This window comes from Lithobates pipiens, unplaced genomic scaffold (assembly GCF_037356315.1).
Source record: "Lithobates pipiens isolate NorthernLeopardFrog02 unplaced genomic scaffold, aLitPip1_a1.2 Scaffold_22, whole genome shotgun sequence".
NCBI lineage: Eukaryota > Metazoa > Chordata > Amphibia > Anura > Ranidae > Lithobates > Lithobates pipiens.
The window spans coordinates 278,427,182-278,452,718 of NW_027507784.1; the positions used below are offsets into that span (position 1 = coordinate 278,427,182).

Below are 25,537 nucleotides of genomic sequence, written 5' to 3' on the forward strand. Positions count from 1 at the left end.
CGGTCTCCGCACTGTACACCTACCGATCCTCATTTTTTCAAGACAGGGGTTACCCCTAATCCTACTGTCTCATCGGTTTGGTACTCCCCCCCCCCCCCCCTTTTCCTTTTTTTTTTTTATTTTTTTTTTAGAAAAGAATAACACCGGTACTTATCGTTCTTTAGTCCATCTACATACCCGGACACGTTGTCTCATACTTTCAGCTCAGCACTTCCACATTTTCTCCCCCCCACCCTGATTAGGCTACCATGAATTCAAATTCAACTCTGACACTGCATCCGGACACCTCTTCCCACCTTCAGCTCAAACTCTACTCCATTAACATCCAAGGTCTCAATACACCCGAAAAGCGAACAAAATTCCTATCGGCAATACACCACTCCAAAGCTCATATCGTTCTTGTTCAGGAAACTCATTTTAGGGCGGATAACATCCCAAAACTATACAGCAAACATTTTCCCACGGTTTTTCACGCACCTAACCATGATGCTAAATCCAAGGGAGTTTCTATTCTAATTTCCAGACACTGTCCAATTAAGGTTGATGACACTCTGAAAGACAAACAGGGCAGGTTTCTATTTCTAAAAGGTACGCTACACAACAAACCCATAACCCTGGAAAATATATATGCACCTAATGCACATCAAGTCACTTTCATTCGCAACACCTTCCAACATCTAACCCTATTTAAATCTGGTGCCCTCATTGTAGGCGGAGACCTTAATGTTGCCCTTAACCCTTCTCTAGATTCCTCTTCAGGCACCACCACTATAGCATATAAGACATTACGTGCGATAAAATTACAATTCCATGACCTTCTACTTCATGATGCATGGCGAACGCTACATCCCAACGTAAAAGACTTTACCTTTTTTTCTCCCCCCCACAACAAATATTCGAGACTGGACTATTTCTTTCTCTCCCAAAACGAATTATCATTTCTGACTAAAGCCACCATTGAACCAAAAATCATTTCAGATCATAACCCGATCTCCATGACCCTGAATATTCTGAATACTATAGCTTATACACGCATTTGGCGTCTCGATAATTCCTTACTCACAGATTCTGATATAGTCCAATCTATTTCCAAAAATCTTTCCAATTACTTCCTAGAAAATTCCGGAGAAGAATCCACTCCAATTACAATATGGGCTGCCCACAAATGTGTCCTTAGAGGGGATTTCATGTCCTTGTCAGCCTCACGAAACAAACTTAGAAAAGCTCACATTGAAGCCTTAACTAAACGCATACATAGTTTGGAAAAGAAACACAAAGCCTCTCTGGCTGCTACCGTACTAACAGAATTGACAAACGCACGAGAAGAACTTCTGGCAGAGCTCCATAAAAAAATGAAACGAAATTTCACCCTCTCCCAGAAGATCTTCTATGAGCACAGTAACAAGTCAGGAAAGCTATTAGCTAGAGCCCTCCAGGCTAAAAAGGCAATACACACTATACACGAGCTCAGAAGTAATACGGGTGACAAAATTTCCAAAACGGAAGACATAATGGACAAATTTGTCCATTATTTCTCAGAACTATATAACCTTCCCTCCCCCCAACAACCTAGCTCCTTGACAGATCGTGAGACTTTTATTCGCACATTCTTGCAACAATACACTCCCACTCCCCTCACAAGTGAAGAGTCCGATGCCTTAAACGCCCCAATTACTGTTGCTGAAACTCTAAATGCCCTGAAACAAATGAAGCCTGGAAAGAGCCCCGGACCCGATGGCTTCCCTGTAAGCTACTATAAGACTTTCCAAGATCTTTTACTCCCTCAACACCTTCAACCACCTCTCAAAAACCGACGACTTACCAAAAGAATTTTTAGAAGCCCATATTACCCTTATCCCTAAACCTAATAAAGATCCCTTGATAGTAAATAACTACCGCCCCATTTCCTTGCTTAACGTGGATCTCAAGATATACGCCAAAATTTTAGCCAACCGTATCTTGCCCCATCTCCCTCAATTAATTGACATGGATCAAGTTGGTTTTGTCCCTGGTAGGGAGGCGAGGGACAATACCACAAAAGCGATAAATATCCATCACTGGCTCACCACCACGGCCACTCCTGGCTTTATGCTATCCCTTGACGCTGAGAAGGCGTTCGACAGGGTAGCTTGGGATTACATGGAGGAAACCCTTCGGACAATAGGAATCCCACAACATTTACTGCGGATGATAATGGTCCTCTATTCGTCCCCCACAGCTAAAATCAGAATCAATGGCTGCCTGTCGAACGCCTTCTCCATCTCCAATGGTACTCGTCAAGGTTGCCCCCTTTCACCTCTAATTTTTATACTCACGATGGAACCTTTACTCCGAAAACTTAGGGACAATTCGGACATAAAAGGCGTGCCAATTAAACATAAAACATATAAAATAGCAGCATACGCTGATGACATCCTGCTCTTCCTGTCGGACCCCATCACCTCTATTCCCAACTTATTAAACGATTTTAATCTTTTCCAAGCCCTCTCCAACTTGAAAATTAATTTCAATAAATCGAAGGCTCTCAACATTTCCCTACCGCCCTCATTAGTAAATCAATGTACTCTCAACTTCCCCTTTGGATGGGAAAGGGAAGCCATTACCTACCTAGGCATACAAATTCCCTCCACCTTAAATTCCCTTTATACTAAAAATTTTCAGCCACTCCTTCATTCTATTCAAACTGACCTACAGAAATGGAAACTTAGCCCCTTCTCATGGTTTGGTAGAATGGCCATTTTAAAAATGAACATTTTGCCAAGGATACTTTATTTGCTTCAGGCTATTCCTATTAACTTGCCGCCTTCCTTTTTTCGTTCTTACAACAAATTGTGTAGACTTTTTATTTGGAAGTCCGGGAACCCTAGAATCAGCTGGCAAAAACTTACGCTACCCAAAAACCTTGGAGGCCTTGGAGTCCCAGATATACAAAAATATTATCTTGCATGTCACTTAAACAGAATTCTAGACTGGCACTCCCATGCACTTCACAAAGATTGGGTTGGATTAGAACAAACTTTCTCTTGCCTCCCTTTAGAAAATCTACCATGGATACATAAATCCCACATTCCACGCGAGCTTACCACTCACCCCTTTATACAAGCTTCACTCCTGTTTTCACCAAGCCTGCACACCTCTAAAGCTGGTTCCCACATATGGCCCATTGACCCCACTGAATCAAAACCCTGAATTTCCACCAGGTCTTCTTCTTCGTCCACCGCATACTACACCTTCTGGCCCTAAACCAAGAGCCTCTAACTTCTTCCACAATGGCATACTCCTATCCCATCAACTTATGGTCTCCGCTTTCTCAGAATACCAAATCCCATTCTTCAAATATTTGCAAATAAGGCATTTCTTCCAGAATTCGAAACTTGGTGCTCAATGGCATAGAGACCTTACACCCTTTGAATCCTTGTGTGCTAGTACTGAACCTCAAAGACATGTTATATCCACAGTCTATGCGCTTCTTTTCTCATCCCATGAGATTAAAACAGACAAAACTGTCCAACAATGGGAATCGGATTTGCACCTAGATCTCTCACCGGCGGACTGGGAATTAATATATCACAATATACACAAGGGTTCTGTAAACGTCTCAACTCAGGAAAACCGATACAAAATTTATGCTAAATGGTATAGAACCCCTGACAAAATCCATAAATTCGCCTCAGCGGTCCCCCCGACGTGCTGGAGATGCAATAAAGCTTTGGGCACTTTGCTCCATATTTGGTGGGAATGCCCCCTACTGCAAATGTTTTGGACTGAAATACAAAGATTGATCTCTCAAATTACCACCTATTCCCCTGACATGACCCCCGCCCAATTCCTACTACATTACAGTCCTACTACAACCCGGAGCTACACCAAATCCCTGACCATTCACCTCATTAACGCAGCCAACTTATGCATCCCGGTGCTCTGGAGATCTACGTCTCCCCCTACCATAACAGATTGGATAAAAAGGGTAGACAAAATATCGGAAATGGAAGAACTTATTCATCAGGCCAAAGACACCCCGAACATTTACGGGCAAACTTGGGCTGTTTGGAAACACTTCAGATCTTCTGGGCTACCTGGACAAACCCACTCTACCCCAACACACAACCCCCTTCCTGATAACCGCCCTCTGCCTGTCCCGTAACTCCATGGACCAAACATCAGACACGCCTCACTCGGTACCTTTTTCATTACCATTCGATCCCATACTCTCGATGCATTACACCATGATCACTTGACATTTCTCCCCCCCCCCTTTTTTTTTTCCCTTCCAGAGCACAGCTGTCCTGCATAATTATTGACTCGAAAATAATGCTCTATCAATGGCAGTGCGGCGTTGACTATCAGTCTTTTAGGAATCCCTAATAGGTCCCGTCACCGGTCACAGTCAGATCCCAGCAGGGGTGACCGGAGATGGTGTTCTGCATAATAGACTCAACGCTGTACAGCCTATAACTTTATAATTTTGTTTTTACTATGGTTTCTACTTTATATTGATGTGATGTTTATAAATCTAACAATATTATCCGACCCACATGTATCTTTCTTCATAATTGGAGGGTATAGCCATTTGTTCTTTTAATTGGCCTATATTAAATTGCTACAGCATCTATTTTATTTTATTTTATTTTATTCTATTTTATTTTGTCTTATTTCATTTACTTCTCTATCTCTACACTATGTTTAATCAGTTTTTCATATGCATTGTAAGTCTAACGGTCAATTATATTTCTGTACTACATACAAGAATTGTTTATCTACCGTGTAACCAATGTTAGTAGATACTTAGTAAAACTTGAATAAAAAATTTTTTGGAAAGAGCATGAATGACGATGGATGAGCCAGGGATGGAGCATGGCCGAGCATGAATGTGGATGGATGGAGCATGGATGGGCATGAATGTGGATATATGAGCCAGGGATGACTGAGCCAGGGATAGGCACAGATCAGTGCTGTGGGCACTTCAGATCCAGCCCACAGTGTTGCTGCACTGACTCCATCCTCTCCTCACACGTAGTACCGATCGGGCATGATAAAAGGGGAGGAGCCGAAACAGACATGCTCCAGGTTTGTTTACAAGTGATCACTGCTTCATTGGACAGAGTGGTCCGTGACATGCAGGGTTTGGCAGACCCGACAGTCACGAACATTCCCAGGTGAGCGAGATCCTAGCAGGACGTTATAGTATAGTACGCCCTCCCAGAATTATCCAACCACAATGTAGCCGTCCTTCGGCTATGGGCGTCAGCAAGCGGTTAATGAATACAAAAAAAAAAACACAACAACACAATATTTACCCCAAATTTTTGGTATAATGTGAAAAATGATGTTATGCCGGGTAGATACCCAACATCTCACATTTAAAATTGCACACAAACGTGGAATGGCGCCAAACTTCAGTACTTGAGAATCTCCATAGGCTACGCTTAAAATGTTTACCGGTTACCAATTTGGAGTTACAGAGGAGGTCCTGTGCTAGAATTTTGCTCTCGCTCTAACGTTTGCGGCGATTCCTCACGTGTCTGGTGCGAACGCTGTTTGCCTATGTATGCGTTCGCTTCTGAGCACAAGCACAATAGGATGGGGGGGTGCTTTAACAATTTTTTTTATTTTGTTTTTACATTGTCGCTTTAAAAAAAAAAAAAGTATCACTTTTATTCCATAATACAAGAAATGTAAACATCCCTTGTAATAGAAATAAGGCATGACAGGTCCTCTTTATGGAGACATCTGGGGTCAATGAGACCCCAGATATCTCCTCTACCTTGGAAAGCATGAGATGATAAAAAAGAAAATTATCTCTGCTTTCCAGGACAAAAATCGGGCAGTATTTACATCTGCCAGACCGGAAGTGATGTCATGACTTCGCTTCCAGCCTCTCAGGGTCCAAGGCCAGCTCTATGATAATCCGGTGCCGCCGCTGGATCGGCAATTCAGCTACCTGATTGCATGGGAGAGCCCAGAAAGGCACCAGAGGGTGGCAGGAGGGGGTGGGGGGCCCTACCGCTGCCTGTAAAAGCAATCCAGTGGCTGAATAACCGCTAGGATGGCTTTATAGATAATACAGGGAATCACTGGCTGAAAAGAAAGATATCTGAATGCTTATAATTCAAAGCACTAGCATATCAAAGCGAGTGTCCCCATAGAAATCAATGGTAATTCATTCCAGTGTCACTGCTAGTGTATGTAGTACTGCATGTGGTCAGAGGTCATGCCAGAGACACTCGGAGAAACTCGGGAAGCCGCCCCCACACTTCTGGCCACATGTGGTACTGCACACCCCAGAGGCTTGAATCCTACTCTTCTTGCGAGACAACGCTCGCAAATCGAGTCAGAATAAACAGCTCGTAATTGCGAAACACTCGTAAGCCGCGTTACTCGCAATCCAAGGTTTTACTATAGTTCCACTTCAACTTGAGGACGTCATAGGACATCCTATGGGTGGGAAGATGTTAAAGGAATCCTTTTGGGGACTCCCAGGTCACCAGAACTAGTGTCCCCAGTGGAAGATTTCCCCTCTATTACTTTGCTGAGGACAGCCCAAGATTTAGGTTTTTCTTTTACTTTCCATTTCAATGATAATGGTAAAACAGAACAAATAGAGAGGGTGAATCTCCCTAACGGGGGCACAGACAGCAAAAAGACCTGACAGATGTTCTAATCCAGAGGTGTCCAACTCAATTTCATAACGAGCCATATCAGCATTATGGTTTCTCTCAAAGGGCCAGGTGTATCTGTAAGACTAGATGTCTAGAGTACACCACCCTCCTTACATCAGATGTCAAGGGCCCCCTACCCTCCCCTACATCACAGTGTACCCTCTTACATTGTGCTCTTGCTGGGAAGAAGCTGGGGTGGAACTGGGAAGCAGAAAGTGCAGGGTCTGGAAGAGTACCAGAGGAATGCTGACAACAGGGTAAGTGGAGACAAGGGTGTGCTGCGGTTGCATAAAATCTGTAGGAATTCTCTCTGCTGCTGACTTCTGAGACAGGGGAAAGAGACAAGCCTCTCCGCTGATGCACAGAGAAGTTCAGGATCTGGGGAGGAGTTCTATCCTCCTTTCCACTGCCGACTGCTGAGACAAGGTGAGGGGGAGGAAAAGAGGGGTGGTACAGCTGCAGGATAGATATGAGGTCCACATAAAATGGCCTGGCGGACCAGATTCGGCGGCAAGTCTTGTGTTTGACACATGTTCTAATCCATTCCCACTCTATCCAAAACTAAAAAAAAATTGCCTTTAGTTGTACTTTAACCCTTTCACTGCCAGGTCTGTACGAGGTATGGACCTAAAAAGTGCCCGCAGGTAGCCAAGTCCGTATGGACCTCCTTTCACCCTCTCCTATAAGCTTATGGTCACTTCAATGACCATAAGCTTATATGAGAATTGTTCAGCGGACTTTGCTGAACAATTCTATAACTCTGATCAGCAGATTACAACACGCTGATCTGAGTTATTAACCCCTGGGGGCGTGATCAGCACAGCATGCGAGCAGCCTCTTTTTTACGGAGCTCCTGCAATCACCCTTCACTGATCCAGTTTCCAGCGGTGCATAACACCCGGTTTTGGCTCCATACCCTCGGGGATCACTAGCAGCAGCTCCTGCTCGTGTTACCAGGTGCCCAGGTGACATGATGACCCATGTAGATGGATTCACAGCATGGCGCCGCGGCGACCTCTACACAGAGAGCAGGAGGGGGAGAGAAATACAAGGAGGGGGTGAGTAAACCCCCCAAACATACCAAGGACCTGACCAGGTACCCTCCCAGGGACATGAGATACTATGCCCTGAAGATGGCAGAGCGATCAGACCAAGAGGGACATGCAGAGGCTGACACTGACAAAGTGCCCCTTGATCCTGACATGGAGGAGAGAGAGGACAAGCAGGGAGCTGCCGCTTTGTTAAATCAGACTGTTAATTATGCCACTGAGCTGGTGGACGCTGGGGAACCTGGGGAGGAGGGAGAACAATCCACGTTAGCTGCAATTGTAAGAGCTGTTAATAAACGGTTTGGTGGGCTAACAAAGGTCAGTCTAATCAGACAGGATTTACAAAAGATAAGGGAGAGAACAACAGCCGCCCAGTCCAGGATCAGTGACATAGAAGACAAGATTCCCAATATGATCCGGGAATCACGGTCAGCTGCACGCCTAGCTAAGGCCACAGATATGCGAGCCGAGGACTTTGAGAACTGTTTAAGGTGCAATAATGTGCAAATAGTGGGGTTGCCCGAGAAGGTGGAGGGTCGTGACCCCACTCAATTTGTAGAACAGTGGCTATAGGAAATTTTTGCCATATAGGCCTTCACTCACTTATATGCCGTGGAACGGACTCATAGTGTCCCCACTAGACCATTACCACCAGGACATCCTCCATGTCCACTTCTGGCGAGCCTCCTGAGCTACAGGGACAGAGAAATCCTTCTGAGATTGGCATGAGAACACAGAAATATGCAATAAAATGGCACAAGAATATTGCTCTACCCTGACTTCTCAGCGTAGGTCCAGAAGCGCAGATCACGCTTTTCCGATGTGAAAAAGTGTGTGCAATAGCTACAGACCTGCTTTATCCGGCTAAACTCCATATTACCCCTGGGGGCGCAGGCACACTTTTTTGAGAATGCTGCAGAGGCTTCGGCTTGGCTGGATTCCAACGAAATTGCTCTCCGACAGGCCCGGAGGCCTATGGTTGAGGAGGATTGATTCCCTGCAGTAAAGGTCCTGCTGGAAACATACAATAATCTTTTTCTTTGAAAATAACAAGAGTTAGGAACTGAGTATTATCATATGGAACATTTTCTATTAGTGTGTATTTAAAACTTTGTTACCACCGTTAGCGGCTATGCAAACAGTTGCGGGGACCAGTTGTCCTGTTTTACTCAAAGATTCATTAAGCCAATTTTGTGCCTAGTTATATCTGATACCCAGGATACACTAGCTAAATGGCAAGGGTGGACCCTTAACTTTACTACTCCTGAATGGCTATGGCATAGAGGCAGGCTGAAGCAGTTACAAGCACCAATGTACTTACTGAGCTGGTTTCTTTGGCAGTGTTACTACAACCACCAGGGGGTTAGGCCTAAACCTGACTTACTCTCTGGATGGTCATCATTGAAAATCCTGTCCGCACCTGTGGAATGGACCCCTTCACCACATAGTGCTCCAGCTGGAGCACTATCTCTTCACCCTGCAATGACTACCCTTGCACACTTAAGATGACAATGATTCCAGTGTTGTCTTGGAATATCAGGGAGATACATGATCGCTTAAAGTGCACCATGGTGTCTATCCTACTTCGAAAATACTTACCAGCTGTGTGTGCTTTGCAAGAGACATCTCACGGCTGACTCTGTTGCCTGTTGAATTTTGGCTGGGTGGGGAAAGTGTACTATTCCACTCACACCACATATTCTAAGGGTGTGAGTGTACTGATACACAGTTCACTGGATTATGAAGAAATTGACAGTGTATTGAATGATGAGGGGAAATATGTCTTTTTGCTTTGCCGGTTGTACTTTTTCAAATGTATCCTTGCATTTGTGTACATCCCAAAGCCATACAATAATCATACCCTCCGAGCTCTGTTAAAATACCAGCTGAGATACTGCTTTTCCTCATGGGTGATCTCAACTGTTATATAGATCCAAAATTAGATAAACAACCCCCTGCCACAGCAGGAGGTGGGATGCACCGCACCTCTTTGAAAAAAACGTACTCGATTACATTCCTGAATGAATACCTGGAAGATGTTAATTTGCCTAATACTTGTGCCTCTTTCAGACGACAATTGGACTACCCACTGACACTGGAGGAATTGCAGGCGGCTGCCAGTTTGTTCCCAAATTCAAAGGCATCGGGGGATGATGGGATACCCATCGAGGTATATAAGCAATACAGGGAATACATTTTACCTAGACTCTTGAAAGTGTTCAATGAAGCGAGGGAACGACGTTCCTTCCCTTTATCCATGACCAGGGCCAATATTGTACTGATATTGAAGCCAAACAAAGGCCCTCTTGGTCCTGGCTCATATAGGCCTATATCTCTCCTGCAAAATGATATAAAGATTCTGACCAAAGTGTTAGCATAACGCCTCAACAAGGTAATTTCCTTGATTATCCATTCAGAACAATCAGGATTCATGCCCCAAAAATCTACTACTATTAACTTGCACAGACTTTTTCTGAACATCCAGTCTGCTGCGGATAATATTGGCGATCGAGCACCGCTGTCCCTAGATGCCCATAAAACTTTCGATGGCATTGAATGGGAATATTTGTGGGCAGTTATGTGCAAGTTTGGGTTTGGGTTTGGCGAATGATTTATTGATTGGGTATGATTATTGCACTCCTCCCATGTATCCCATTCGCGAGGGGGGAAGGATTTCACAGAGTTTTAGCTTACATAGGATGCCCCCTGTCCCCTCTTTTATTCAACCTGGCCATTGAGCCTATGGCTGCCCTTGTCTGTTCTAATATCCTAATACAGGGATTTAATTACAGAGAACTCCATGAAAAGTTGATGTACGCAGACGACACTCTGCTCTTCTTAGGGGATACATTTATCTCCTTAACCACTTCAGCTCCGGAAGATTTGGCTGCTGAATGTCCAGGCCATTTTTTGCATTTCGGCATTTTGTCGCTTTAACTGACAATTGCATGGTCGCACGACGCTGCATCCAAACAAAATTGATGTCCTTTTTTTTCCCACAAATAATGCTTTCTTTTGGTGGTATTTTTTGGTAAAAAACACAATATTTTGTACTTTTTGCTATGAGAAATGTCCCCGTTTTTTTTTTTTAAACAATTTTTTTCTCAATTTAGGCCAATATGTATTCTTCTACATATTTTTGGTAAAAAAAATAAAAAAATAAAAAAATAAAAATAAAAAAAATCGCAATATTCACTAGAGGTCGACCGATATATCGGCCGATATTTGCTGTTTTTTAAATAATCGGCATCGGCCGATTGTGCTGATAAAAAGCCGATTTAGAACTACAGCGGGACTTTGAAATGACTTCTGTATAGAAGTCAGTGTAAGTTGCCTGAGTCGTCATAGAAACCCTTTCCTCCTCTCTGGGCAGGCTGCCAAGAAAAGAACAGAAAGATAAAATGTTTACACTTGAATGAATGAAGTCATCTCTGTGTGTAGAAGTTCTCAGTTTAACCATTTAAAGACTAAATCTTTTCTGACACTTGTTGCTTACAAGTAAAAATCCTGTATTTTCTGCCAGAAAATCACGTAGACCCCCCAAAAATGATATATATTTTTTTAGCAGAGATCCTAGGGAATAAAATAGCGGTTGTTGCAATATTTTATGTCACACGGCATTTGCACAGAGGTCTTTCAAATGCATTTTTTTGGGAAAAAAATACACTATTTAAAAAATAAAAATAAAATAAAAACAGTAAAGTTAGCCCATTTTTTTTTTTTTGTCCAAAAGTTTTGACTACCTGTTTTTATTTAATATATAGGTTTTTTTTTTTTTTTTTATCTAAATCATACATACAAGTAAACTGATTGGAGGTTTGTTTTGTTTAATAAATGTTTAAGTGTAAGAAATTTTCTGTATCACTTATGAAGGCCGCTTTCACACTGGAGCGGGCAGGCATTGATGGTAAAACGCAAGTTTTAGCGGCTCTTTACCATCATTTTAGCGGTGCTATTTGGCTGCTAGTGGGGCACATATAACCCAGCTAGCGGCCAAGGAAGAGGTTAAATGCGCCCATGAAGCACCACTGCCAAATCGCATTGCATGCGCTTCGGCAGTGGTGCCCATTCATATCAATGGGCAGGAGTGGTGCCACTCCAAACGTGCTGCTTGCAGGACTTTTTTTTTTAAGATCCTGCCAGCGCATCGCCTCAGTGTGAAAGCACTCTGTCTTTCACGCAGACTGCAGGGGAGCCATTTTGCAGGCACTTTACAGGCGCTATTTTTAGCCCAAAAGCGCCTTAAAAAACGCCCCAGTGGGAAAGGTGTGTTAGATCAAGGGGGATTAAAAATAAATAAATAAATAAAATAAAATCGGCCTAACATATCGGCCCAAAAAAAAATCGGCATCATATATCGGCTATCGGCTGCCATGATTTCTAAATATCGGCATCGGCCAGAGAAAAACCCATATCGGTCGACCTCTAATATTCACTTACTTGCACAACATTTATAGCATCTACAAAATAGGGGAAAGATTTAAACTAGTAATAGTGGCGATCTGCAATTTTTATCAGGACTGCGACATTATGGCGGACACACTGGACACTTTTGACATATTTTTGGGACCATTGGCATTTATACAGCGATCAGTGGTATTCACTCAAAATCCATACCAGACCCTTCAGCCTGGTATGGATTGTTTTTTTTACAGATTTTTTTATTGCTGGCAATTCTAGTTTTTACATTCTAGCTTCCCGGTCCGCTCCTTAACAACCATACACAGTTTGTTATGAAGGAAAAAAAAACAACACAAAACTCATGTAAAAATGCATCAAAACACAACACTTGCATTTTTGGTGCGAGTTTATTAAATGAAAAATGCAATCTGCTGCCGGAAAAAAAGTCCCTGACACCTTCCAAAAAGGCACCATCTGAAAGACACATAGATGTGAATGTGTACCACAGGAAACCATGTTAAATGAAGTGTAGTGCATTTCTGCAAAATGAAAAACGCATAGGTGTGAACCTAGGGTAAGAGACTGCAGTGGGAGGGGCTGAGATTCCCTTCTGATGTATGCAAGATGGCAGAGGGAGGACACTTGACTGCACATGCAAAGAAGGCATGTAGCATTAGATTTTAAGAAAAACGCGCACACTGCACAAAACCGGAGAGGATTTCTCAGTGCTGGATTAACTGTTCATGGCAAGACTGGGCACAGATGATTAGGGATCCTTTAGTGTACCAGGTAGAAGGCTTAAAGTGGATGTAAACCCAATTCAGGAAATTTGACCTAGGCACATATATCTGTAGCATTTTCTTATCTCTCTCCAAAACCGTAAGTCCTGTGTCTTTCTGCTGCTTCGTTCTTCTGTTATCAGCATGATAACTTCTGACAAGTTCTACTAAAAATAAGATAAAAGCAGCTAAAAATTTGTGTCAAGGGAGGTTGATATAAATAGATTAGCAGAGAGCTTGTCTTTTCACAGCTCTGAAAATATCTTTGTTCTTCTACCAATGTGGAAGGGGGTGCCTTTCCTCCAATCATCTGTCTGCAAGCCAAGACTACACTGCCACTGCTGAATGAGTGAAAATTCTAACCCGATGTAAGAATTCAAAAGACTATAGCAAGCTGACAGCAGATATACATGTAAAACTTATGTAGGGAGATTTGTTTCATTCCTGTGTATCACCTGAGGCTGTTCACTTTACTGGGTATATGTGAGGATTTACATACACTTTACTTTTTTTTTTCCCATGTACAACCACTTTTGTGGTTTCTTTACAAGCACTGGAGCAGCTGCAGAGAATTGGATTACTCGAGACAGGAAATGAGGGGAGAGGGGAAGATACAGAGACACATAATCTGACCACTCCATCAGAGTTCAGCAGCCATGATAAGCATGGTCAGTACACATATGTGAACACAGGAACAGACAGAATCAAACAGGTATTGTACAACATGGGAAGGGCCAACTGACACTGCAAAAGCACTATGCTATATATGATGTCTTAAAATTACAGTTTGTTTTTTTTTGTTTTTTTTTAGGGTTACAACCACTTACTTTTTTTATCTAACAAATATGTTATACTTGCCTGCTCTCTGTAATGGTTTTGCACAGAGCAGCCCCGGTCCTACTCTTCTCGGTTCCCCTGCCGGCACTTCTGGCCCCTCCTCCCTCCCCCACCAAGTGCCCCCATAGTCAAGACTTGTCCTGACATCCCCCGCAGAGCCTTTCTTCGGGAAGAGCTGTTGCTTCTTCTACCACAGCCCTTATGCAGCTGAGAACAGAGGGAATGTGATCACTTTAAAAAAAAAAAGTTAACAAGCTATTTATAATATTTTTATTTTATATCTATAAACAAATATTTAGCCTTTCATTTCTATTTTAAACTGAATGGGTTGTTTTACAAGGTGATCATTTACAATCACTTTAAATTCACTGTCAATTTTTTCCCCATCTGACGCAACAGGAAAGGAGAGGATGTATTTCCAATGTGAAGAAAATCCTCTCTTAGGCTAGGTTCACGCATGTCCGGTGCAAATTTTCAAAGTTGTTCAGCTGTGATTTCCAGATACGGTTCAGATGCACGTTTTTGGGGCAGGCCGCCAACGGCATCTTTAACAATAGCTGGTTGTTAAGGAGCGGGCCGGGAAACCGGCTGCCACATCTTTAACAACCAATGACTCATCAGCTGTCAGCCAGTTCCCCACTGACAGCTGAATGTAAAAAAAAAAAAAAAAAAAAAAAGGAGAGAATTGCTGGCAATGAAAAAAACGGTGTGCCCCCGCAAATCCATACCAGAAGGGTCTGGTACGGTTTCTGAGGGGAACCCCACAATCAGTGAATATCCCCAAAGGGGACACAGAGAGCAATAAAAACCTGACAGTGGTTCTAACCCTTCACCACAATTTTTTTTTTGTTTTTTTATTTAGAACCACCTTGCTGAGGGCGCATTCCCACCATGTCCATTGGCTTGTGTTGCCCAGCGCGGGTCCACACTACAGCATGTTAGTCAGAATTCACATTGCGTGTTTAGTTTGCATTTAGTGTGTGTTGATGTGCATTATGATGGCTACAGCGCAGTCGGCTTATTCTGAGAGGGCATATAATGTTGTCCTCCCAGAACCGCGACTCCTGCAGAACGGGGTAAAAGGTAATGACGGAGTGATCACTTGTCAACCAACCGGAGCATGTCCGGTTCAGCTCTCTCCTCTACTCGCACGCTGTACACACCGATCGGTGTGCCTCATGCATGCCCATCTGTGCCACATCCGTGCCCCACAAAAGTGTAAGAGGCTGTCAGGAAATTTGATTTGTAACTTTATGTCTCTAGAGCACCTGCCTTTCCTCCCTGAATGTTGGGCCTCTGTATGTGGCCAGGCTGTGTAAAAGTCTCACATATGTGGTATCGCCATACTCAGGAAAAGTAGCAGAATGGATTTGGGGGTGTAATTTGTGGTATGCGCATGCTATGTGTTAGAAATATCTTATAAATGGACAACCTTCTGTAAAAATAAAACTTTTGGGAAAAAAAATGAAATTTTCAAGAGACTCATAATGCTTCATAGAATATACATTGGGGTGTTTTCTTTCCAAAATGGGGTCATTTTGTGGGCGTTTATTTTCCTGGTGCTCCGGGGCCTTCAAAAGTGTGATAGATGGTCAGGAAATTATATGTGTAATTTACTTTCCTAGATCACCTGGAGGTGTTACTTGCATGTTGGGCCTCTGTATGTGGCCAGGCTGTGTAAAAGTGTCACACATGTGGTATTGCCATACTCAGGAGTAGCAGAATGTGTTTTGGAGTGTAGTTGCAAGTATGCCTATACAGTGCGTGAGAAATAACTTGGTAATATGATAATTTTGTGAAAAAATAAATCTTAAATTTGCAAGAATTGTGGGGAAAAAATTACAACTTAATAAAACTCACCATGCCTCTTACTAAATACCTTGGAATGTCTACTTTCCAAAAAGGGGTCATTTGGGGGGTATTTGTACTGTCCTTGATTGTAAGACCCCTTTCACATGGGGTGGATCCATAGCGCACTCGGCTAGCTCAGCGAGGGATCGTTCTGTTGATCCCTGCTGAGCAGGCGGACAACAGGTCCATCTCTTCTCACTGTGAAGGGATGCACCTGTCAGAGCCCCACTGTTCTCTATGGGAAGATCAGATGAAAACAGACAGCATGTCCGTTTTCATCCGATCCACTGAACGCCATCCGTCTGTTTTCAGTGGATATTGTTGGATGGGATAGCAGGCGGATGGATGTCAGTGGACACATCCCCACTGAGATCCGCCTGTCTATACAAGTCAATGGGAGGCCAGCTCAAAGCCGCCTAAAAAACAAACAGGTGGATCTTTTTGCAGGCCAATCAAATGAAAGGGGCCTTAGTGTCTCAAGAAATTAGATAGGCCTTCAGTATATCAAGTGTGATCAATTTTCAGTAAGAGCAAAGAGCAAATAATAGCAGTAAGAGCAAATAATATGCAAATAATAATATGCACTTATTTGGGTTATTTTTACCAAAGATATGTAGCAGTATACATTTTGGCCAAAATGTATATAGAAAAATCACTAATTTGCAAAATGTTATAACCGAAATGAAGAAAATGCATTTTTTTTTTACAAAATGTTTGGTCTTTTTTTCATTTATAGCACACAAAATAGGAGCCCAGTGGTTACTCAGCCTGACTGAGTAATTGTCATTCAAAATGTGAGAGTGCTGAAAGTTGAAAATTGGCCTGGTTAGGAAGGGGGTATAAGTGTCAAGTGGTTAAAGCAAAATTGAACTGAAAAAAAATGCCAATATGCAGGATTTTTAAAACAGAAGAGACCCTATTGGTCTCTTGTTTTAACTGCTTCTGTCTGCCTGTCCGCATTAATGCATAGCTCAGCATACGTTTATGGCACCTCTCTGTGCCATGATGATATGACATGGTCACTTGGGCAGCTGAATAGTCCAAACCCGGAAAGAAGACTGGGACTGAGAGCACTGACAAGGCAGCACTGGAGTGGATCGCTTGGCAGGTAAGTCTACCATAATTTGGTAATATGGTGTATACACTGGTATATTATAAAATAAAGCAGGGCTCGACAAACCCCACGTCGCCATGGCGACAAGAAATTTAATTCTGGCACCTGGGCTACTGCATGAATGCTCCACATACCCCATGCATGCCCCCTATGTATTTTGGGCTCCGCTTGCCCACCTGTGGGCCCGAGACTGGCATAGCGGGTGTCTCCAGGTAGACGGGAGGGAGGAGAGCAGACACATGTCCAATCTTCTTGTTGTTGACCCGGAAGGGACATGTGACGTCACTTCCAGGTCCACATTGACAGTTTCGCCAGCCATCAAGGCTGGGAAGGAATGTAATGCAGTGCGACGTGCATTGCATTACATTCAGTGGTGAACAGAGGAGACATGCAGGGTCTTTTAGACCCTGCATGTCTCATTACAAAGAACCTATCACCAAATAAACTCATCACATTTTGTCCCTTATGTGATGGGAAAAAAAAAAGTTAAGCAAAAAAAAATCTATTTTTTTTTAATTGTAAAAAATGAAGGTCCCTATGGTCTCCCACAGCCAAGCACGCCCCCCCCCCTTTAAAAAAATATACACACATACAAATGTAAACGCACGTGGCAGGGTGCTTACGCCTTACCACATAGGTTTGATATGTTGGGTATCTATTTACTCTGTGCAGCCTCGACTTTTATATTTTACCAAAAGATTGGGTCATTTTTTGTGTGTGTTTGCCCCACAAAACTAACTTTTAGGCCTCATGCACACTGGCCATTTTTTGTCATTTTTACAGCAGCTGTTTTTGGCTGTAGACGTTTTTTTCTACAGTCATTAAACTCTCCATCATGTTATCCTATGTATCATATAGGCTGTTATCAGCAGTTTTGGACAGTGACGTTTTTGAACAGTAAAAAACAAAACTAGTGGTTTCTGAGAGATGTTTTTCAGCTGTAAAAACGCTCCAACGCTGATAAACGCTCAAAAATGACATTCACCAGCGTCTTTTAACATTTTTGATCCATTGAAAAAAAAACGCTATTGCAAAAACATTTTAAAAAGTTGAAAAAAAGTTTAAAAACTCACTGCAAAGCTACCAACATTTTTATAATGTTATTTTAAAATCCCGTGTGCATGAGGCCTTAACCGCTTGCCGACCAGCTGCACGAACCGCCGTCATGTTACATCACTTCTAGATTTGGCCACTAGTGGGGCGCACGCCTCCTACGATCACTCGGGGCACATGGAAAACCGGGATCTGTGCATGCAAACACACAGATCCCGGTTCTCTGAGGGGAGAGTACACAGAGTATGAACAGCGATCTGTCATCTCCCCTGCACAGTCCCCTCTCCCCTTAAGTTAGAACACACTATAGGGAACACATTAACCCCTTGAGAGCCCCCTAGTGGTTGACCCCTTCACTGCCAGTGACATTTTTACAGTAATCAATGCATTTTTATAGCACTGATTGCAGTAAAAAAAAAAAAAATTAAATGCCATAAAACTAGCCCCTATTTTGTAGACGCTATAACTTTTGTGCAAACCAATCAATATACGCTTATTCTGATTTTTTTTACCAAAGATATGTAGAAGAATACATATCGGCCTAAACTGAGGAAAATAAACTTTTTTTATATCTTTTTGGGGGGATTTTTATTATAGCAAAAAGTTAAAAATATAGAATTTTTTTTCAAAATTGTTGCTTTTTTAGTTTATAGCGCAAAAAATAAAAACCGCAGAGGCGATCAAATACCACTAAAAGAAAGCTGTATTTGTGGGAAAAAAAGGACGTCAATTTTGTTTGGGTGCAACGTCGCACAACTGCGCAATTGTCGGTTAAAGCGACGCAGTGACGAATCGCAAAAAGTGCTCTGGTCAGGAAGGGGGTAAAATCTTCCAGGGCTAAAGCGGTTAATGCAGGGGTTGACAAATTTGCTTGGAATCTAGGAGCCAGCTAAAAAAGTTAGGAGCCAGGTCCGTGACGGCGATCTGGACCTGTCCCTGGCCTGACATGGAGACGAGTGAGGGGAAGGTAGCCCCCAGCCCCCCACATATGAGATCACCTCTCATTGGACACACCGCTCGAGTGCTAAATGGCCGCTGTGATTGGTCATTTAGCATGATCTGTGATTGGCTGTATCCAAGGGACACGGCCAACACAGAACTTCCCCGATGCTCGCCCATGGCGGCGTGCAGAGGGGAAGTAAACAGGAGGATGTCTAGGGACGCCCTCCCGGCAATTGGTGTCCGCGCTGTAGACATCTTTCGTCTATAGCGCGGGCACGAAGTGGTTAACAAAAGAATGTGACTATTATTTCCGACATATTCCCGCTCATTTACTGCCATTTCCCTGCTAAGGGTTCGATCAGGTCCGCCTGAAAAACTGACAGGTGAACCTGATCAGACAGCCCTTGTGAAAGGGGTCAAGCAGGGAGGATTACAAATAATATTTTTTTTTTCCTTAATTAAAATAATTTTTTTTTTTACTTTTTACAAAAAAAAAAAAAATTATATATATATATATATATATATAAAATTTAATTAATAAATTAATACATTTAATAATATATATATAATATAATGAGAAGCCATTTACCAGCCACCACACTCACCGTTGGGCAAAAAACAGGCAGGGGAGCTTCACTCCATTAGGAATTAGCATTATTGGAATAGGGTGTAATTTCTACATCCACCACAAGATGGCGTCAGACTACCGAAAGATTTTAGAAGGCCGCAAAGCCGCGGCCTCAATTACTGGCCGGCGCGGCCCGATGGAATTGCGCGGCGGAGTTCGGGGTCCAAATGGAGACAGGATACCCCAGCAGCGTTGCCCCAGTCGCCAGGACACGAAATCTAGGCGCAAATGCGACCTGGCGACCGGGGTTTGTCGAGCCCTGGGTTAATGTATTGTTTACTGAAATGTTGTGTTTCCTAGACCTTTGCAGTAATATCATGCGACATAAAAAAATTGGAACTAACACTATTTTATTCTCTAGGGTGTCTGCTTTCAGAAAATATATGTTTGGGGGTTTTATGTAATCTCCAGGCCTAAAATGATTTTATAACCCTGTGCAAAAACGGCTCTGGCTGTGGATTAAAGGATCAGTTCACCTTCAGGAACACGTTACACTGTTCTAAGGATGAGCTCAGGCGTGTTCACAAGTCCACGTGCCCGCCAGGAAGCTGATACTCCGCATCGCTAATCACAGGCAGTGAGACATTTCCCAATCTGTGTCTGCACAGATCGGAAAATGTCTCACTACCTGCGATTAGCACTGCGGAGTGTCAGCTTCCTAGCGGGCCCATGAACTTGCAAACACGCCTGAGCTCTTCACATTATTCCACCCCTAAGATTTATTAGTTTGAAAAAATGGCTGCTTTTTTAGCTGGCTCCTAGATTCAAAGCATATTTGTAAACCCCTGGCATAAAGCTCCCTAAGACAGTTTTTTTTCTAGCTTTAATTCTGCTGCTTTGTGCCTTTCAGCATGCTATACTGCTATTAACCACTTAACAACCGCCCATTGCCGATTAACGGCATCAGGGCGGTTGTTTAACTCTAAGAGGCCGTTAATTAACGGCCTCCTAGAATTCTGCTCTCGCGCGCCCCCTGGGGCGCGCACACGAGAGCATCCGTGACCGCTGGGTCCAGTGGACCCGGCGCATCACGAATCACGGTAAACGGCCGCTCATCGCGGCCGTTTACCACGTGATCGCTCCGTCAAATGACGGAGTGATCACTTGTAAACAAGCCGGCGTCATGTTATGACGCCGGTTGCTCCCTCCCCCTCTCTGTACCGATCGGTACAGCGGAGGGGGAAGAGATCGGTGTCAGCAGCGATGTGGGCTGCATCTGCAGTGCCCACATCGCTGCTCACCGAAAATTAACCCCTCAAATCCCTACACTCCGCAATGCCCTGCAACACTCCGCAATGCCCTGCAACACTCCGCAATGCCCTGCAACACTCCGCAACGCTCTGCAATACCCTGCAACACCCGCCAATACCCTGCAATACTATGCAACACTCTGCAATGCTCTGCAACCCCCGCCGATACCCTGCAATGCTCTGCAACCCCCGCCGATACCCTGCAACACTCTGCAATGCTCTGCAACCCCCGCCGATACCCTGCAACACTCTGCAATGCTCTGCAACCCCCGCCGATACCCTGCAACACTCTGCAATGCTCTGCAACACCCGCCAATACCCTGCAACACTCTGCAATGCTCTGCAACACCCGCCAATACCCTGCAATGCTCTGCAACGCAGTACTCTGCAACACCATGCTCTGAGATACCCAGCCATAGTCGGTGATACCCTGCAATACCCAGCCATAGACATCTCCCGCCGCCCTCCGCCCTCCGGTGCTTCTACCGAATCGCTAATACGATCAAAGCCAGAATCTTTTTTTTTTTTTCAGGCTTCCCAGCTTAGAGGTGAGATGTGGGGTCTTATTGACCCCACATCTCACTGTAAAGAGGACCTGTCATGCCATATTCCTATTACAAGGGATGTTTACATTCCTTGTAATAGGAATAAAAGTGATCAAAAAAATTATTTTTGGGGAAAAAAATGTCAAACTAAAATAAATAAAGTAAAATGAACAATAAAAAAAAATGTTTTTTTTAAAGCGCCCCTGTCCCCATGTGCTCGCATGCAGAAGCGAACGCATGCGTAAGTCCCGCCCACATATGAAAACGGTGTTCAAACCACACATGTGAGGTATCGCTGCGAACATTAGAGCGAGAGAAATAATTCTAGCCCTAGACCTCCTCTGTAACTCAAAACATATAACCAGTAAAAAAAATGTAAATCGTCGCCTATGGGGATTTTTAAGTAGCGACGTTTGCCGCCATTCCACGAGCGTGTGCAATTTTGAAGAGTGACATATTAGGTATCTATTTACTCAGCGTAACTTCATCTTTCACATTATGCAAAAATTGGGCTAACTTTACTGTGTTTTTTTTTTTTAAGCACAAAACAGTTTTTTTTTCCAAAAAAAAGCATTCGAAAAATTACTGCGCAAATACCGTGCGAGATAAAAAGTTGCAAAGACCACCATTGTATTCTCCAGGGTGTTTGCTAAAAAAACATATATAATGTTTTGGAGTTCTATGTAATTTTCTAGCAAATAAATTATGATTTTTACATGTAGGAGAGAAATGTCAGAATTGTCCTGGGTGCTCCAGAACACCTGATGGCGCTCCATGCATGTTGGGCCTCTGTATGTGGCCACGCTGTGTAAAAGTCTCACACATGTGGTATCACCATACTCGGGAGTAATAGCAGAATGTGTTTTGGGGTGTAATTTGTGGTATGCGTGTGAGAAATAACCTGATAATATGACAATTTTGTGAAAAAAAAAAAAAAAGTAAAAAGAATCTTGATTTTGCAAAGAATTGTGGGAAAAAATGACAACTTCAAAAAACTCATCATGCCTCTTACTAAATACCTTGGAATGTCTTCTTTCCAAAAAGGGGTAATTTGGGGGGTATTTGTACTTTTCTGGCATGTTAGGGTCTCAAGAATTGAAATAGGCCGTCAGTCCTTCAGGTGTGATCAATTTTCAGATATTGGCACCATAGCTTGTGGACTCAATACCTTTCACAAAGACCAAATAATATCCACCAATTTGTACTTATTTTTACCAAAGATATGTAGTAGTATAAATTTTGGCCAAAATTTATGAAGAAAAAATTACTAATCTGCTAAATTTTCTAACAGAAACAAAGAAATTAGTTTTTTTACAGAATTTTCGGTATTTTTTCTTTTATAGCACAAAAAAAAAAAACCCAGCGGTGATTAAATACCACCAAAAGAAAGCTCTATTTGTGTGAAAAAAAGGACAAAAATTTCATATAGGTCCAGTGTTGCATGACTGAGTAATTGTCATTCAAAATGCGAGAGCACCGAAAGCTGAAAATTGGTCTGGTTATTAAGGGTGTTTAAGTGCCCAGTGGTCAAGTGGTTAAAGTGATTGTAAAGGCAGCAGGTTTATCTTAATGCATTCTACAGATTAAAATAAAGAGCCTTCTGTGTGCAGCCCCCCCCCCCCCCCCCAACACTTTTCTGAGCCCCATCTTGATCCAGCAATGTCCACGAGTGCGTCGGCCTCCCTTCTGATTGGCTGAAATACAGCAGATGTGCCATTGGCTGCTGTCAAAGTCAGTTAGCCAATGAGGAGAGAGAGGCAGAGGGATCAAATTGCGGCTCCGTGTCTGAATGGACACACAGAGCTGCAGCTTGGGTGCCCCCATGGCAAGCTGCTTGTACATGCTGCTACAGGAAGTAGAATGCCTCTGCTGTCTATTAAGGATGAGCTCTGGCATGTTCACACAGCCCATGTGCAGAGCCCGCCAGGAAGTCGGCACTGCGCCCATCACAAGCAGTCAGGCATTGTTCCGATGCGTGGCTGCAGATATCGGGAAATGTATCGTGCCTGTGATTAGTGCAGCGCCAACTTCCCAGCAGGCTCTGGACTGCGCGAACATGCTGGAGGGGGGGGTACCTCTGGCGGGTTTGGACGCTGAACAACCATCACAGCACTTGGCTTTGAGAGTGTCAGGTGACTTCAGACTCATGTATGAGTACACCTGTGGAAGTAGAAATCACTGTAGTAGAGCTGCTACCACAATGATCCTTATGGTCTTCCACATCCTGTGCCAAGCAGCTGTCCCGCTACACACAGTAACCACAGGTCATCACTCACTCGACACAAGCGTCTATCACAGATTGCGTTTACATTTTTCTCAATGAATGCAAACTGTTCTCTGGTTGGACGAGCTGGAGAGGCTTTTGGTGAGGTCGGCATCTCAACCTCATCCGATCAAAGACAACCTTGCATTCATTAGGAAAAAATTCAAAGTATTCTGTAAATGGAGCCGATGCTGAGTGAGTGACCTCCAGCGGTTTCTATGCAGCGGGGCGGTCAATCAGAAGTGGACACATAAAACGTGTGGTGGTGACCACTAGTGGTTCTTCGCTTCGATGGCGAGCACTCAGCTATGGAACACAGGAAGGATGAGCTCCGGTGTGTGTGCAGAGCCCGCCAGGAAGTTGGCACTGCGCTAATCACAAGCAGCGAGACATTGTCCCAAAGCGCCGCTGCAGAGATCGGGAAATGTCTCACTGCTTGTGATTAGCGCAGTGCCGACTTCCTGGCGGGCTCTGCATGTGGGCTGTGCGAACACGCCGGAGCTCATCCTTAGAACACACATTGGTCCAGGCTGGTCCAATATAACTGTGCAATAAATTCCACCGCTGAAGGTTGAACGCACGCAGTGCGACTCCAGACTGAATCTTTGCTGTAATGATGACATTCAACTGTCCGCAGCAAAAGCTACTTTTTCTGACAAAATTGTTTCAGCCATGAAGGGGTCACTGGTACGACTCATAACATACATAGTGACCTGTCCCTCCAACATCCACTCAGGATGCTCGTTCAGCTGGCTGCTGGAAAGTGAGACCTGACTAGTTGTTACTATGGGTTACTACACACCCCCCTACTGAACAGTCACCCCCTATCCCGCCAGACATGTGGCGGTTCCCTCCCCTGTACAGCCAGTCACGGACACACAATAATAATAAAGTCACACAACTCACGTGGCTGCGCTGACTACACAATCACTTCCTTCTTCTGCACGCCGCTCACTAACAAAACACGCCCCTTCACCGGCACACAGCGCTCAATGACGGCGCATGCGCACAAGGCGATCAGCGGCTATCAGGTGTTGCGCATGCGTACTTCAAGTTCGATGCATGCATGCCTTCATTGGAAATGAGGAAAAAATGTGACAGGAGAATGAGATGCAAAAGGGGTTTCTGTTTCCATCTGCTACGAACTATACGTTTTAGGAAGAAAATAACAGATTGTGGTGTTAAAAAACAAATTTGTATCTATCTATCTATATATATATATGTGTATGTATATATATATATATATATCTATCTATATATATATATATATATATATGCTTATGTATATATATATATATATATATATATATATATATATAAATGTCATTGCAATGTACCACTAGTGGCCACTAGAAGGCCGTCCAGAACTTATTGGCTGCACATAGTGTCCCCATATTAACATTGTACAAATCTATAATTGCAACGTACCAACAATGACCACTAGAGGGCTTCACATAGTAACTATAAAAATATACAATTGCGGTGTACCACAAATGAACACTAGAGGGCCGCCTAAGACTCACCAGCTGCCCATAGTAGCTCTATAAATACATGTAATTGCGTTGTACTTCCAAAGACCGCTAGACTCATCGGTTCCTCATAGTAACAATATGAAAATATATCATTGTAGTGTACCACAAATGGCCACTAGAGGGGCCGTCGAGTACTTATCAGCTGCCCATAGCCTAGCACTATAAAACATGTAATTGCAGTGTTACCACCAATGACCACCAGAGGGCCGCCTAGGACTCATCGGCTGCCCCGGTAACAGTATAAAAATATACCATTGCTGTGTATCATGAATGACCACTAGAGGGCCGCGAAGGACTCACCAGCTGTCCATGTAAATGCAGTGTACCACGAATAACCACTAGAGGGCAGCCTAGGACTCACCAGCTGTCCATAGTGTAGCTCTATAAAAACATGTAATTGCAGTGTTACCACCAATGACCACTAGAGGGCCGCCTAGTACTTCCTAGTGTGCTGCCCGTTGTACGTCCAGATCGAGACTCCGGCTTTCAAGTGATATTATTACAATCATTCCGCTCTACATCTTAGGCATACACTGCACATTATATTATGTTTTAGGGAGAGATTTCAAGTAAATGTCGTGTTACGATGGCTAGTGACTTTGCCAGGACTTAATATGGCGCTTACAGGGAGCAA

General features: G+C 43.5%; 1 protein-coding gene across 1 annotated transcript in view; it reads right to left on the bottom strand.

The window, feature by feature from the left end:
• The window catches only part of CHLSN (cholesin), a 573,216-nt gene extending 548,853 nt beyond the window's left edge, over positions 1–24,363 (bottom strand). Inside the window, exon 1 of the mRNA XM_077449085.1 lies at positions 24,278–24,363. The gene's annotated coding sequence lies outside the window, so the exon portion shown is untranslated. The remainder of the gene's footprint in view (positions 1–24,277) is intronic.
• Between the last annotated feature and the right edge of the window lie 1,174 nt (positions 24,364–25,537).